Raw genomic sequence first — 12,920 nt, 5'->3', positions numbered from 1 at the left:
TCTAACTTTGGGAGGCCAAGGCAGGAGGATTGATTGAGGCCAGTTTGAGACAAGCCTGGTCAACATTCTAAGTCCCTCTCTGTACTAAAGAAAAATTTAAAAATTAGCTGGGCATAGTGGCATGCACCTGTAGTCCCAGGCACTGGAGAGGCTAAGGTGGGAAGATCACTTGAGCTTGGGAGGTCAAGGCTGCCATGAGCCGTGATCGCACCATTGCACTTTAGCCTGGGCAACAGAGTAAGACACTGTCTCAAAAAAATAAAATCATAAGCCATTTTTAAATTGCTTTCTGACATGACTTTAGAAAGAATAACAGCTCCTTTTCCATAATACATTACTCATATTCTGCATAAGTGAAATGAAGAATATCATGAAGCATTTGTTTTTTATTTTTTTATTTTATTATTATTTTTTTTTATTTGAGACAGAGTTTCACTCTTGTTACCCAGGCTGGAGTGCAATGGCGCGATCTCAGCTCACCGCAACCTCCGCCTCCTGGGTTCAGGCAATTCTCCTGCCTCAGCCTCCTGAGTAGCTGGGATTACAGGCACACGCCACCATGCCCAGCTAATTTTTGTATTTTTAGTAGAGATGAGGTTTCACCATGCTGACCAGGATGGTCTCGATCTCTTGACCTCGTGATCCACCTGTCTCGGCCTCCCAAAGTGCTGGGATTACAGGCTTGAGCCACCATGCCCGGCGCATTTGTTTTTTAAACAAAGTTGATGAACCACATTTTACCTAATAACTATTTAAGTTAAATATAATAAAAAATTGCATAAGGCATGTTTTTGTAAAGAGTAATCATTTCATATTTGGAGCTATATTACTGGTGAGATTTTCTTTAAAGTAGCCTATTAAGATCAACTGTAAAGTATCTGAAGACTACAGTTTCCAAACTAGCTTCTTAAGATTCAAACATAGCCTAAAATTTATGCCTAATATTCATGTCTATTATGCATGTATTCTAGAATCAGAGATGAAAAAAAGATCAAGTACTAATTATTTATAGTTCATTAAAATAAACTGGGAAGTTGTGTACCAATACTTTTTATTCCTCACTTTTATGGAAGGCCTTGGCTGACTCGTAATTAACAAGGCTGTTCAGTCATATACCCCTTTCAATTACTCAAGCCAGGAAGAGACTGAAAATTTATTCAGGCAGTGGGGTTCTCTGATGCCTAGACTTTTTAAAAAATAATAATACATTGGATAGGGAAGAGATCAAGTTTCAAGCCTAAAATAAAAGGTTTGTTTTAATTCACCACAGAGTAGTAATACAATAAGAAATGACTTCTCCTGAGATTTTGTACATTATACATGTTAGATTGGTTAAAAACGTGATTTTCATGGAGAAAATAGGATTTTTTTGTTGTTGTTTTGGTCAGAAAGTATTTAGAAAGATCTCTAAAATGTACCTGTTTACCAGTTGATAAATAAGCAATTCAAAAGCATGATCCCTGAGTTCTAGGACATTTTAGGAGGAAGTATGCAGAAAAGGAAGGGCAAGCACTTCAGAAACAACTACTCCTATTTAGGAGATTGGATGGAGTAGCATGATCACCTAAGAGATCATCCAAGATGTTGATATAAAAGATGAAAACAGAGTGATGGCTCACATCTGTAATTCTAGTGCTTTGTGAGGCCACGGTGGGAGGATCACTGGAGCTCAGGAGTCCAAGACCAGGCTGAGCAACATAGCAAGACCCCATCTCTATTAAAATAATAATAAAAAGAAAACTATTCAAGGATGAGCCATAGAAGGAATATTATTTAGGCTCGAAAAACCCTCATTTTAAAGAAGACTTGGGATTTTAGGTGAAGAAGATGGTGCAGGGAGAAATAGACTGAAAATTTTTACTGGCTATATTTTTCTTTTTAGAAGACTTTCTCCTCTAGTGATAAGACAGCTTAGGGATTGAGAACTGAGAAAAGGCCACAGAATTTGGAGCAAGTGTAATTATTTCTGTCCCAAAGGTATCTTGCTTTCGTCCTTTTCCAAATATTGAGATTGGAGATGGCTCTGGCTGATTCCTTTTTCTGATTTTTGCACAGAAGATTTCCATGATCTGACACTGTTTGATACTGGGAAAAGCTCAATTAAGGTGGACCTTCTTAACCACTGCGCCAAAATTTTATATAAATACTTCAGAAGGTGAATGGGAAAAGAAGGAACAAGAGGAGAAGTAAGGACAAGAAGAGTTTAAAATATTTGATAGCTCTTTAGCTTGAAAAAGGAAATTAAAATTGTGAAAATAAATAAAATTGAAAATAATATTTGGTAGCCGGGCGCGGTGGCTCAAAGCCTGTAATCCCAGCACTTTGGGAGGCTGAGGCGGGTGGATCACGAGGTCGAGAAATCGAGACCATCCTGGTCAACTTGGTGAAACCCCGACTCTACTAAAAATACAAAAAATTAGCTGGGCCTGGTGGCGCGTGCCTGTAATCCCAGCTACTCAGGAGGCTGAGGCAGGAGAATTGCCTGAACCCGGGAGGCGGAGGTTGTGGTGAGCCGAGATCGCGCCATTGCACTCCAGCCTGGGTAACAAGAGCGAAACTCCGTCTCAAAAAAAAAAAGAAAAAAAGAAAAAAGAAAATAATATTTGGTTTATAACTGCAATTATATATTGATTTTTAGAATGAATGAAAAAATTCCATAGTTTGGGAATGTAACATTGCAAAACAATGTTTTTATAGTAAGAGGTGGCATTCTTTTTTTTTTTTTTTTTTTTTGAGACGGAGTTTCACTCTTGTTACCCAGGCTGGAGTGCAATGACGCGATCTCGGCTCACCGCAACCTCCGCCTCCCGGGTTCAGGCAATTCTCCTGTCTCAGCCACCTGAGTAGCTGGGATTACAGGCACGTGCCACCACGCCCAGCTAATTTTTTGTATTTTTAGTAGAGACGGGGTTTCACCATGTTGACCAGGATGGTCTCGATCTCTCGACCTCGTGATCCACCCGCCTCGGCCTCCCAAAGTGCTGGGATTACAGGCTTGAGCCACCGCGCCCTGCCGAGGTGGCATTCTTAATCCCCATTTTTTTAAGGGCCTCTCTTAATCTTTTGATATTCAAATTGTTATCTTTTGAGGCTCCTAACTTGTTATCATAGCTTTTGCTTTTCTCTTTAGCTGTTTCTATTTCTGATGCTAATAGTTCTCCATTATCACTTTCAATGACTTTAAGAAAGTTTGCATCTTGTGCAATATTTGCATTTTCACTTTGAATTTGGTTTGCATAGTATTTTATATCATAATGTCCTGGTGCTTTAAGCAATGAGAAGTATAAAGGCTAATGTGAGGCAGAGAGGATTCTGTGTTGTTTGATGACTAATTTTGTAAGTAGCCACTTTTGTATTATGTATTATAAGTCTAGGAATTTGATTATGAAAACTCAGAAGAAGGTCCACTCTGATCTCTGAATAGTCAGGAATGACCTGTCTTTCCACACATCCTGTAAGTGACTAAATTTATGTATGAAAGGAATAAATCTTTTAGAAGTATGTTTTGATTTGACCCCTAGAGGTTTCATCCTCCTTAACTTTGTTGTATGTATATGTAGGGAAAACATAACTATAAATTAAGACAATTTAAAATGTAATTATGATTTTATAATCATAGGAGACCAGAATATGCCACCTCAAAATATACTCCTTTGACATAGGGATTATTTTGAGCTGACAGCATTTGAGAAGAAGCAGATACAAGAAAAGCTTTCTGCCCTTCCTTAATTTACCTAAAAGCAAGACATAAATTTACAAAGACAAAGGGGTCCTCTTCCTTTCTCAATCAGGAATGATTAAAGTTGATCACTGAGACAACTTTATAATTCATATATGTATAAATTATATATAACATACACATATAAGCTTAGTACATAAAAATTACCTAGTGATTTAAAAGTTCCCAGGGGGAATCGATAAATTGTATATTACTGTGAGAGGTACATGAAAAAGAAAGATCATGAAAATCCTGGACCAAAGTAACTGCCATGTCTTTTCTCCAGACACTCTTTATGTATTGCAAACAACCTCTGTCATTATTTTATTTTTTATTTTATTTTATTTTTATTTTTTTTGAGCAGAGGTTTAATAGGTAGAATAGAAGAGAAATAAAAACAGCTTTCTCTTTGGAGGAAGGGGTCTCTGAGCTGAAAAGACCCCTCTGACATTTTACTCTACCTCTCAGAAGCTTCCAAATTCACGACCATAAAAATAGCAGGCATCAGATTATGATGGCACGAACCCTAAATTGTGGATATGGATTCTGGGGTTTCAAATTGGGCTCCCATTCAGAGAAGTCACCCTACACATAAATTTAAGTTTCTATTGAATCTTTGCATCTGCTTTGCTCCAGCTGAATTTGTCTGCATAAATCAGACAAATTGCAACTTGGTCTTTCTTATGGGATTCTCTCAGTTTTGCTTGATTCTACATTTATTCCTTCCCCCAGCCCTTTTACTCTCCTTTCTTCCCAAACTCCTGCAAGAAAATCAATAGAGATATAACAACTCATTGATAGTTTTCCTAAAGTCAACCTACCATCTTCTTTACCCTAAGCACTTTGCAATTAGCCTTGTTGTATACAGCTGTAACTGATAATAAGATATAATAAATTTGGAGTATTCTCCCTTGGATTTACCATATCTCCTCATTGTAATTATTTAGTGCCCTTATTTTTCATAGGCTCATAGAATCATAGAATCAATTTTCCTTTCACTGAAGAAATTACGCAATTAAACTTGCAATTAGACTACCTATCTCTAAGACACTGCCTACCAGGCCCAGAGCCTCTTTTTAAAAGGCACTTTTGTAGGAAGTCCTTTATGGATAACTAGACCTTCTGATTTTCATTCTGTAACTGTTAGACCAGTCCTGGGTGCCTGCTAATAATATGATAATCTGAAAAATCAACTGATACAAACACGTTATGGATCACTGGGATGGCTACCTTATAGCTGAGTGCCATCATACAATTTCATGCTGGGTCTATACAGTAGATCCTGTGTGCCTGTGGGTTCCATGTCTACCAACCATGGATTCATTCAAACAACCACAGAGTGAAAATATTCCAAAAAGGTTGCAATAATAATAATGCAAACTAAAAAAATAATACAGTATAACAACTATTTACATAGCATTTACATTGTATTAGGTAATATAAGTACTCTAGAGGTGATTCAAAGTATATGGGAGAATGTGTGTAGGTTAGTAGCAAATATCATTTTATATAAGTGACAGCATCTGAGGATTTTGGTGTCCACAGGGGTATACCAAGGGATGATTATATTTACATTTTTTTTTGTTCCAAGATGACACAATATAAATTCCAGAAATATGAGACAATAGACTATTAACAGATGGTGTTGATAGATGTCAGAAATATATACTCCATAATTTTGACTCATGTCTGAAAACTCAGCTGCTTTATCTCCCCTTCCAGGAAGTCTTTCTGTGCTCTCAGGATCTCTTAATGGGCTCTTGCTTTATATTCTCATGTTACCTGTCCTTGCTATGCTATTTTGCCACTAAACAGTGGGGAGAGGTTGGGATTAGGGTTTGATTATTTTAGATCTACTTACTATCTCTATTGTCTCAAAGGCAAGCACTCCTTTTCTCCCTATATCAGCATGCCTAGTATATAGTAGACATTCAGTGTTTGTTGAAATGAATCTAGCTACTGAAAGTGCCACATTCTGGCAGCAGATGCACTTTTAAAGAGGCAGTTTCTCCGGGGCAACTCAGAAAATGTCACACCTTTTGAACTGCTGCCTAGAAAAATCTGACACTGGTGACATTAAGCTTTAGAAGCCATATTAGCATTTACCTGAAGGCCACGTTTTGCAATGAACAACAGGATCCATCTAAGGCTAATAACTTGTGCTCTAATAACATAGGTTTAATAAAAGTGTAAAATGGATTGAGAAGTTATCAGAAACCACAAACTCCCAGATTATAACTGTATAGCAAAGAATATATTTTCTTGTTTATCTTCTACTTCCCAGTGATCTGTGTTCACTTCATCGTCCCTAGAATCCAGTCAGATTAATTATAGCACTAGTTCTTATGGTTTCCAGAGAGAAATATTCTTCATCTGTGCAACTCCTGATTGATATTCACTTGTGGATCTAGGTTTCATTGCATCACCTGGTAAAAGCTTATTGAAAAAGTGACATTTTTATTGAGAGATTTGCCTATTTGAAAAAATAGACAAAATAACAGACTTTGAATAACAAGAAGTACAATCAAACTTAATCCGTATCTATTCAGCCATCATCTATACTCACCATTTTGCTAAGCCATGGAACCTATAAAAGACGGACAAGACACCAAACTTTCTGTAGAGTAAATACGGTCATTGTACTCTATAAGCTGTGGCCCATTAAAGAACTTGTGCCTATTTGTTAGCCTTCTGTGCATTAAAAAAAAGGTAATCTCTAGAAGAATCACATTTCTTTCCTGCTTAATTGTAGTTTAGCTAACATTGATTGATATATTTTATTCTCCAACCTGATAGCTATATTATTCTGGTATATTACTTTCTCTTTCCTGGGTTCCTACTTTTCAAAAAAGTTTTGATTTTTCATCAAAACTTATCACTCCCTTAGCTTTATCTCAGTAATGACATGCTACCAACACAGTGTCTAAGTTTAAAAAATTTAGGAAATATCTTTGGTTTCTCTCTTTCCCTCATTCTCTCCTCAATATTTAATATTTTGATAACTATTGGCTTTATCTTCAAATGTATCACAAATTCATTAACTTCTCTGTCTTTACCTTGCTCTTACACTGGTCCACGCCACCAACATTTCCCTTGTATGTCATTGCAGTAATTTTACATTATTTTCCTATTTCCATTCTTGCAGTTTTTTTTTTTTTTTTTTGAGATGGAGTTTCGCTCTTGTTACCCAGGCTGGAGTGCAATGGCGTGATCTCGGCTCACCGCAACCTCCGCCTCCTGGGTTCAGGCAATTCTCCTGCCTCAGCCTCCTGAGCAGCTGGGATTACAAGCACGTGCCACCATGCCCAGCTAATTTTTTGTATTTTTAGTAGAGACGGCGTTTCACCATGTTGACCAGGATGGTCTCGATCTCTTGACCTCGTGATCCACCCGTCTCGGCCTCCCAAAGTGCTGGGATTACAGGCTTGAGCCACCACGCCCAGCCCTTTTGCAGTTTTATAATTCTACACAGAGCAGCCAAAGTGGTCTTGTAAATGTAAACAGACCCTGTAACTCCACAACTTGAGACTCCTGTGGCTGCTTCTCCTACTTGAAGGAAAAGCCAAACCCCTTACTTTGATCTTTATGAGCTTCATGATGTAGCCCTATTTCTGTCTGTAACTTTATGTCCTACCACTCTCACCTCCAATTACGAAGCTGCACACATGGTGTGATTGCCCAATGGGTTCTTCCTGCCTAATGTGCAGATACAGCCAATTTACTGAAACAGCAGTATTACAGTAGAGTAAGAGTTTTAAAAATACAGAGCTAGCAAAGCAGAAGGATGAGAGTTTATTTCTTAAATCAGCCTCCGTGAGAACTCAGAGGCTAATGGTTTTATGGATAATTTTACAGGCGTGGAGCTGGGAAAGGGGTGCTACTGATTGGTAGGGAATGAAATCATAGTGATGTGGAAAACGATTCTCATGCACTGAGCCAGCCTCTGTGTGGAAGCCACAGGACCAGTTGAGTCATGAGTCATGGGTCTGGGTGGAGTCAGTCAGCAGAATACAGAAGTCTGAAAAATATCTCAAAAGACCTTAATTTCTGTAATGGTGATGTTATCTTAGAAGCAGTTGGGAAGTTGTAAATCTTGTGATCTCTAGCACAGTAAAATGATTATAGAAGGGCAAGCTATGTCTACATCTTAGCAGAAATCAGGCCTCTCCCATAATCCTAATCTTATGGCTTTTCATTAGACTTACAAAGGTGGTTTCCCTTTCCAGACAAAGAGAATGTCAATTTTAGGGAGGGACTATTATCATTCTTTCTTCAAAGTTAAACTATAAACTGAATCCCTCCCATGGTGAGCTTGGTCTATCCCCAGGAATGAGTGAGGACAGCCAGCCTGTGAGACTAGAAGCAAGAATGGAGTCAGCCATGCTAGACTAGACTTCTCCTAGTGTTATAATCTTTGCAAGGTGACTTCACTGGCTTCTTGCAGAAATTCTGAGAAGGCCAAGCCGTTTCCTGCTTTGAGGGTTATGTTTCTGTTCCATGGGTCAGGAACATTCCTTTTTTAGTTCTTTGTTTGGTAGGCTCTCTCTTATTCTTCAGATCTTCAGACAAATTTTATGTACTCGGGCACTTCCTGGCCATACAATCTAAATTAGTCACCCTCTCTTCATGTGCCATTCAGTCTCCCTCATTAGCATCCTTCGTGACTATCTTGTTTTATATATTGTTTATTCTCTTTCCACTTGATTGTAATTTCCATGAAAGCAGGGAATCCTATTTCTTTTATTTACCTGAATGCTTAGCTCAGGCACTTGTTCATCCAAATGGGTGCCTTTCACATGGATGGTCAAAAATATTTATTAAATGAATGAGTGAATGAATAATTGAGAAAAATGGCCAAGACTTTCAGAATCTAAATATGCTGACTCATGACCTGTAGTTTACTTTCTGACAATCTGAGCTATTTAGTACATAAAGAGTCCCTTGGGGTCAGTTGGTTGAGTTTGAAAAATGATTGTTTGGCCGGGCACAGTGGCTCACGACTGTAATCCCAGCACTTTGGGAGGCTGAGGCAGGCAGATCACTTGAGGTAAGGAGTTGAAGACCAGCTTGGCCAACATGGTAAAACTCTGTTTCTACTAAAAATACAAAATTTAGTTGGGTGTAGTGATGCACACCTGTAATTCCAGCTACTTGGGAGGCTGAGGCTAGGAGAATCACTTGAACTCCAGAGGTGGAGCTTGCAGTGAGCCAAAATCGCACCACTACACTCCAGCCTGGGTGACAGTGAGACTCTGTCTCAAAAATAAACAAGTAAATAAATACAAATTTTAGAAAGAGAAAGAAAAATGATTGATTATGGTTAAGGGTATCATTGTGAGAAAAACTCAGTGGCTCATTTGATTTGGTTTCAGAGGGTATTACCTAACCACGTAAGCAGCCATACTCTTGCCTAGTATATATCACTTTAGTAGAAAATACATTTACAGATTCTTGTATTTTTTTTTTTAGAGTAATTCACTACCAACTTTTCAAAATTATAACTTCAGGGGAAAAGAGCTCCACAAGAACCAGTAAGAGGAAAGCTTAAGCTGCTTGGAGATCTTTAAATAAACTTTCAATATGGGTAAGCAATGATTATTTTTAATCATCCAAATTCATAAGATCTGATCAAAGGAAAGATACAGTGCCTTGGTGATAGGCAGGAAATACTAAATGTGTGCTACCAATGATTGAACGGTACAACTTCGATATCGCAGAAAAATGTAGTTTTATTTGTTTTGTTTTTGACTTAAAGTTTGTCAATCTTAAATAATGAGATTCAGAAGATTTTTTTTTTTTTTTTAATTTATTTTTTTTTTTATTGCATTTTAGGTTTTGGGGTACATGTGATGAACATGCAAGATTGTTGCATAGGTACACACATGGCAGTGTGCTTTGCTGCCTTCCGTCCCCTCACCTGTATCTGTCATTTCTCCCCATGCTCTCTTCCCACCTCCCCACCCCCCGCCCCTCCCCCATTTCCCCCCAACAGACCCCAGTGTGTAGTGCTCCCCTCCCTGTGTCCATGTGTTCTCATTGTTCAACACCCGCCTATGAGCGAGAATATACGGTGTTTGATTTTCTGCTCTTGTGTCAGTTTGCTGAGAATGATGGTTTCCAGGTTCATCCATGTCCCTATAAAGGACGTGAACTCATCGTTTTTGATGGCTGCATAATATTCCATGGTGTATATGTACCACATTTTCCCTATCCAGTCTATCATCGTTGGGCATTTGGGTTGGTTCCAAGTCTTTGCTATTGTAAACAGTGCTGCAATGAACATTCGTGTGCACGTGTCCTTGTAGTAGAATGATTTATAATCCTTTGGATATATACCCAGTAATGGGATTGCTGGGTCAAATGGGATTTCTATTTTTAGGTCCTTGAGGAATCGCCACACTGTCTTCCACAATGGTTGAATTAATTTACATTCCCACCAACAGTGTAAAAGTGTTCCTATTTCTCCACATCCTCTCCAGCATCTGTTGTTTCCCGATTTTTTAATGATCGCCATTCTAACTGGTGTGAGATGGTATCTCAATGTGGTTTTGATTTGCATTTCTCTGATGACCAGTGATGATGAGCATTTTTTCATATGTTTGTTGGCCTCCTGTGTGTCTTCTTTTGTAAAGTATCTGTTCATATCCTTTGCCCATTTTTGAATGGGCTTGTTTGTTTTTTTCTTGTAGATCTGCTTTAGTTCTTTGTAAATTCTGGATATCAGCCCCTTGTCAGATGGGTAGACTGCAAAAATTTTTTCCCATTCTGTTGGTTGCCGATTCACTCTACTGACTGTTTCTTTTGCCGTGCTCAGAAGATTATTGAGTATAGCATTTATTCCAGTGCAACACTTAAGGGTAGCCATCCAGGAGACACAACCCCAGACAAATGAGATTAGTATTTTAAAGTGGGGAAGGTAAAGTTTCACTTACATAGGCAGAAAGAGAAAGTTTAGCAGATTGCATCTTTCATATGAGACCAGTGCATATGTTACTGTGATTTGATTGATTATAGATTGTTACATTCTGAGGAAGATCATTTTATTCCTAAGGATGGGTGGACTGTGATCTGAGAAGCTCTAATCTCTGGCACTCTTTAGTCATAATTATTTACAGGAAAAAAAGAGTCAGAAGTTGCAGCTGCATGCCACGTGACTCAGACTGCATAGCCACCATCTCTATCATAGCTCAGAACATTTTAAGTTCCAGCAGCTTTAAGTTTGAATTTCATAATTTCACAGACTCTAGAGATCAGTGTAATTCAACTGTAAGAAATAATAAGTAAAATCTTTCCCCCTAATTAATTAAAAGATAGTGGTGGATCTAATTCATTTTCATTGAAAATGAGGAAATGAGTTATTTTAATAAATAGCTCTTGAGGCAGAGAGAAAAAAATTTTAACTTATATAGAAAAATAAAATGCTCTCTAGTACAGAAGTAAGAACGACATAGAATATTCCCTCTGAGACAAAAGAATTTTGAAAAAGATTACAAGAAAAATTATTGCAAGACATAGGTATTTTATTGTTAAAGAAATATGCTTTCTTTATGAAACTAGTCAAACTCTCTCTAAATCTACATGGAATTATACAGAATGCAGCAACTGAAATCCAGGCATTATGAATAAAAGATCTCCAGATTTGTCTTGAATGCCAATGGATATTTAATTGGTAAAACTCACTAATAATAGCACTAGCATTTATGTAATACTTTATAGTTCATAGACATTTTCAGATACATTATTTCACTTAGTTTCAAAAGTAATTATTGGAAAAATCAGAATACATGCAGCATTATTTTACTGATAGAGAGGGTTTAGGGCAGGCCCAAAGTCACTTAATATTAAACTGCAATAAGTAAAATCCTTTTTCCAGCAGCTTAACATCACTTTATATGGGAACAAAGTCTCTCATTCCATCAGAGCATCTTGGCTTAGTCTGAATACCCCAGGAGACTTAACACATCGATTTACATTTGCAGTAAGATGGAAATGAGCAATTAATGATCCTTTTCTGTGGGAAAACTTTGGGAAAGGGTGACTGGAAAGGGTCAGGAGCCCACAACCCTTGAAAAGGTGGATGCCTTTAAGAAGAGGAGGTTGTGGCCGGGACTGGTCGTTCATGCCTGTAATCCCAGCATTTTGGGAGGCAGAGGTGGGTAGATCACGAGGTCAGGAGTTCAAGACCAGCCTCCTGACCAACATGGTAAAACCTCATCTCTTTAAAAAAAAAAAAAAAAAAAAAAAAAAAGCGAATGTTGCAGGAAGGAAGTAGGAATCCCTGAAAGGACATCTCTCCTTACTCACAGGTCTTGGGAGTCCAGTCTTTCCTTAATTTAGCCATATCATGTATGAAAGTATATTTATGTTCTCGAAATCTTTAATCTTTGTTGATTCTTTGAAATAATGAATTAAGACATAGTTTAAATTTTCTAAGTGAGTAGGAGTTAGCCAGTTAAGGAAGAGAGGAAAGCAGCATATTCCAGGTAGAAGCAGCAGTACATGTGAAGGTGAGAGGCAAGAGATGATATAGCCCATCTTATTACTATGTTCCAGAATAATCCACTGAAATACAAATTTGTGTTGTGTTTGTACAGCTTAGGCATATAAGAAATATAAGAGCTATTTTTTTTCTCTCTCTCATACCCCTTTGTCTCAGTTGACATCTAGAGTGAATGAAAATCTGGGGTTTGTCTTACAGAGTTAAGAAAAGTTTGTAAAAGAACACAGTCCAGCAGAGGGGATGGGCTTTGGAACTCCAAGATCAGGAAACAGACAGGACAAAAACTGAAAGAGACTCCAGACCTTGAAGGGATGGTGATTAGAGATTCTGGAAGTAGCAAATTTGTACTCTATCTCTTCATGGCATCGCAGGGAGGTATCAGGGGCTCCAAGAAGTATGACTGGACCCAATTACCAAAGCTGCCACCATTCAAAAGGATGTCAGTGCATGTTACCAGCATGGGGGAAGAAAATTTACCTCTACCTGCCGGGAGCGGTGGCTCAAGCCTGTAATCCCAGCACTTGGGGAGGCCGAGGCGGGTGGATCACGAGGTCAAGAGATCGAGACCATCCCGGTCAACAGATAGAGCCCATCCCGGTCAACATAGTGAAACCCCGTCTCTACTAAAAATACAAAAAATTAGCTGGGCGTGGTGGCACGTGCCTGTAATCCCAGCTACTCAGGAGGCTGAGGCTGGAGAAT

The 12,920-nt window shown here is 38.3% G+C and overlaps 1 long non-coding RNA gene across 1 annotated transcript in view; it reads left to right on the top strand.

Moving 5' to 3' along the window:
* Positions 1-12,920, top strand: part of LOC141584547 (uncharacterized) — a 140,367-nt gene that overhangs the window by 20,010 nt on the left and 107,437 nt on the right. The window contains exon 2 of the long non-coding RNA XR_012517619.1: positions 9,188-9,302. This is a non-coding gene — a long non-coding RNA (uncharacterized LOC141584547). The remainder of the gene's footprint in view (positions 1-9,187; positions 9,303-12,920) is intronic.

The sequence above is a fragment of the Saimiri boliviensis genome, chromosome 5 (genome assembly GCF_048565385.1).
Source record: "Saimiri boliviensis isolate mSaiBol1 chromosome 5, mSaiBol1.pri, whole genome shotgun sequence".
Taxonomy (NCBI): Eukaryota; Metazoa; Chordata; class Mammalia; order Primates; family Cebidae; genus Saimiri; species Saimiri boliviensis.
Note: the sequence above shows the minus strand (reverse complement) of the source record. Positions and strands in the feature narration are given on the sequence as shown.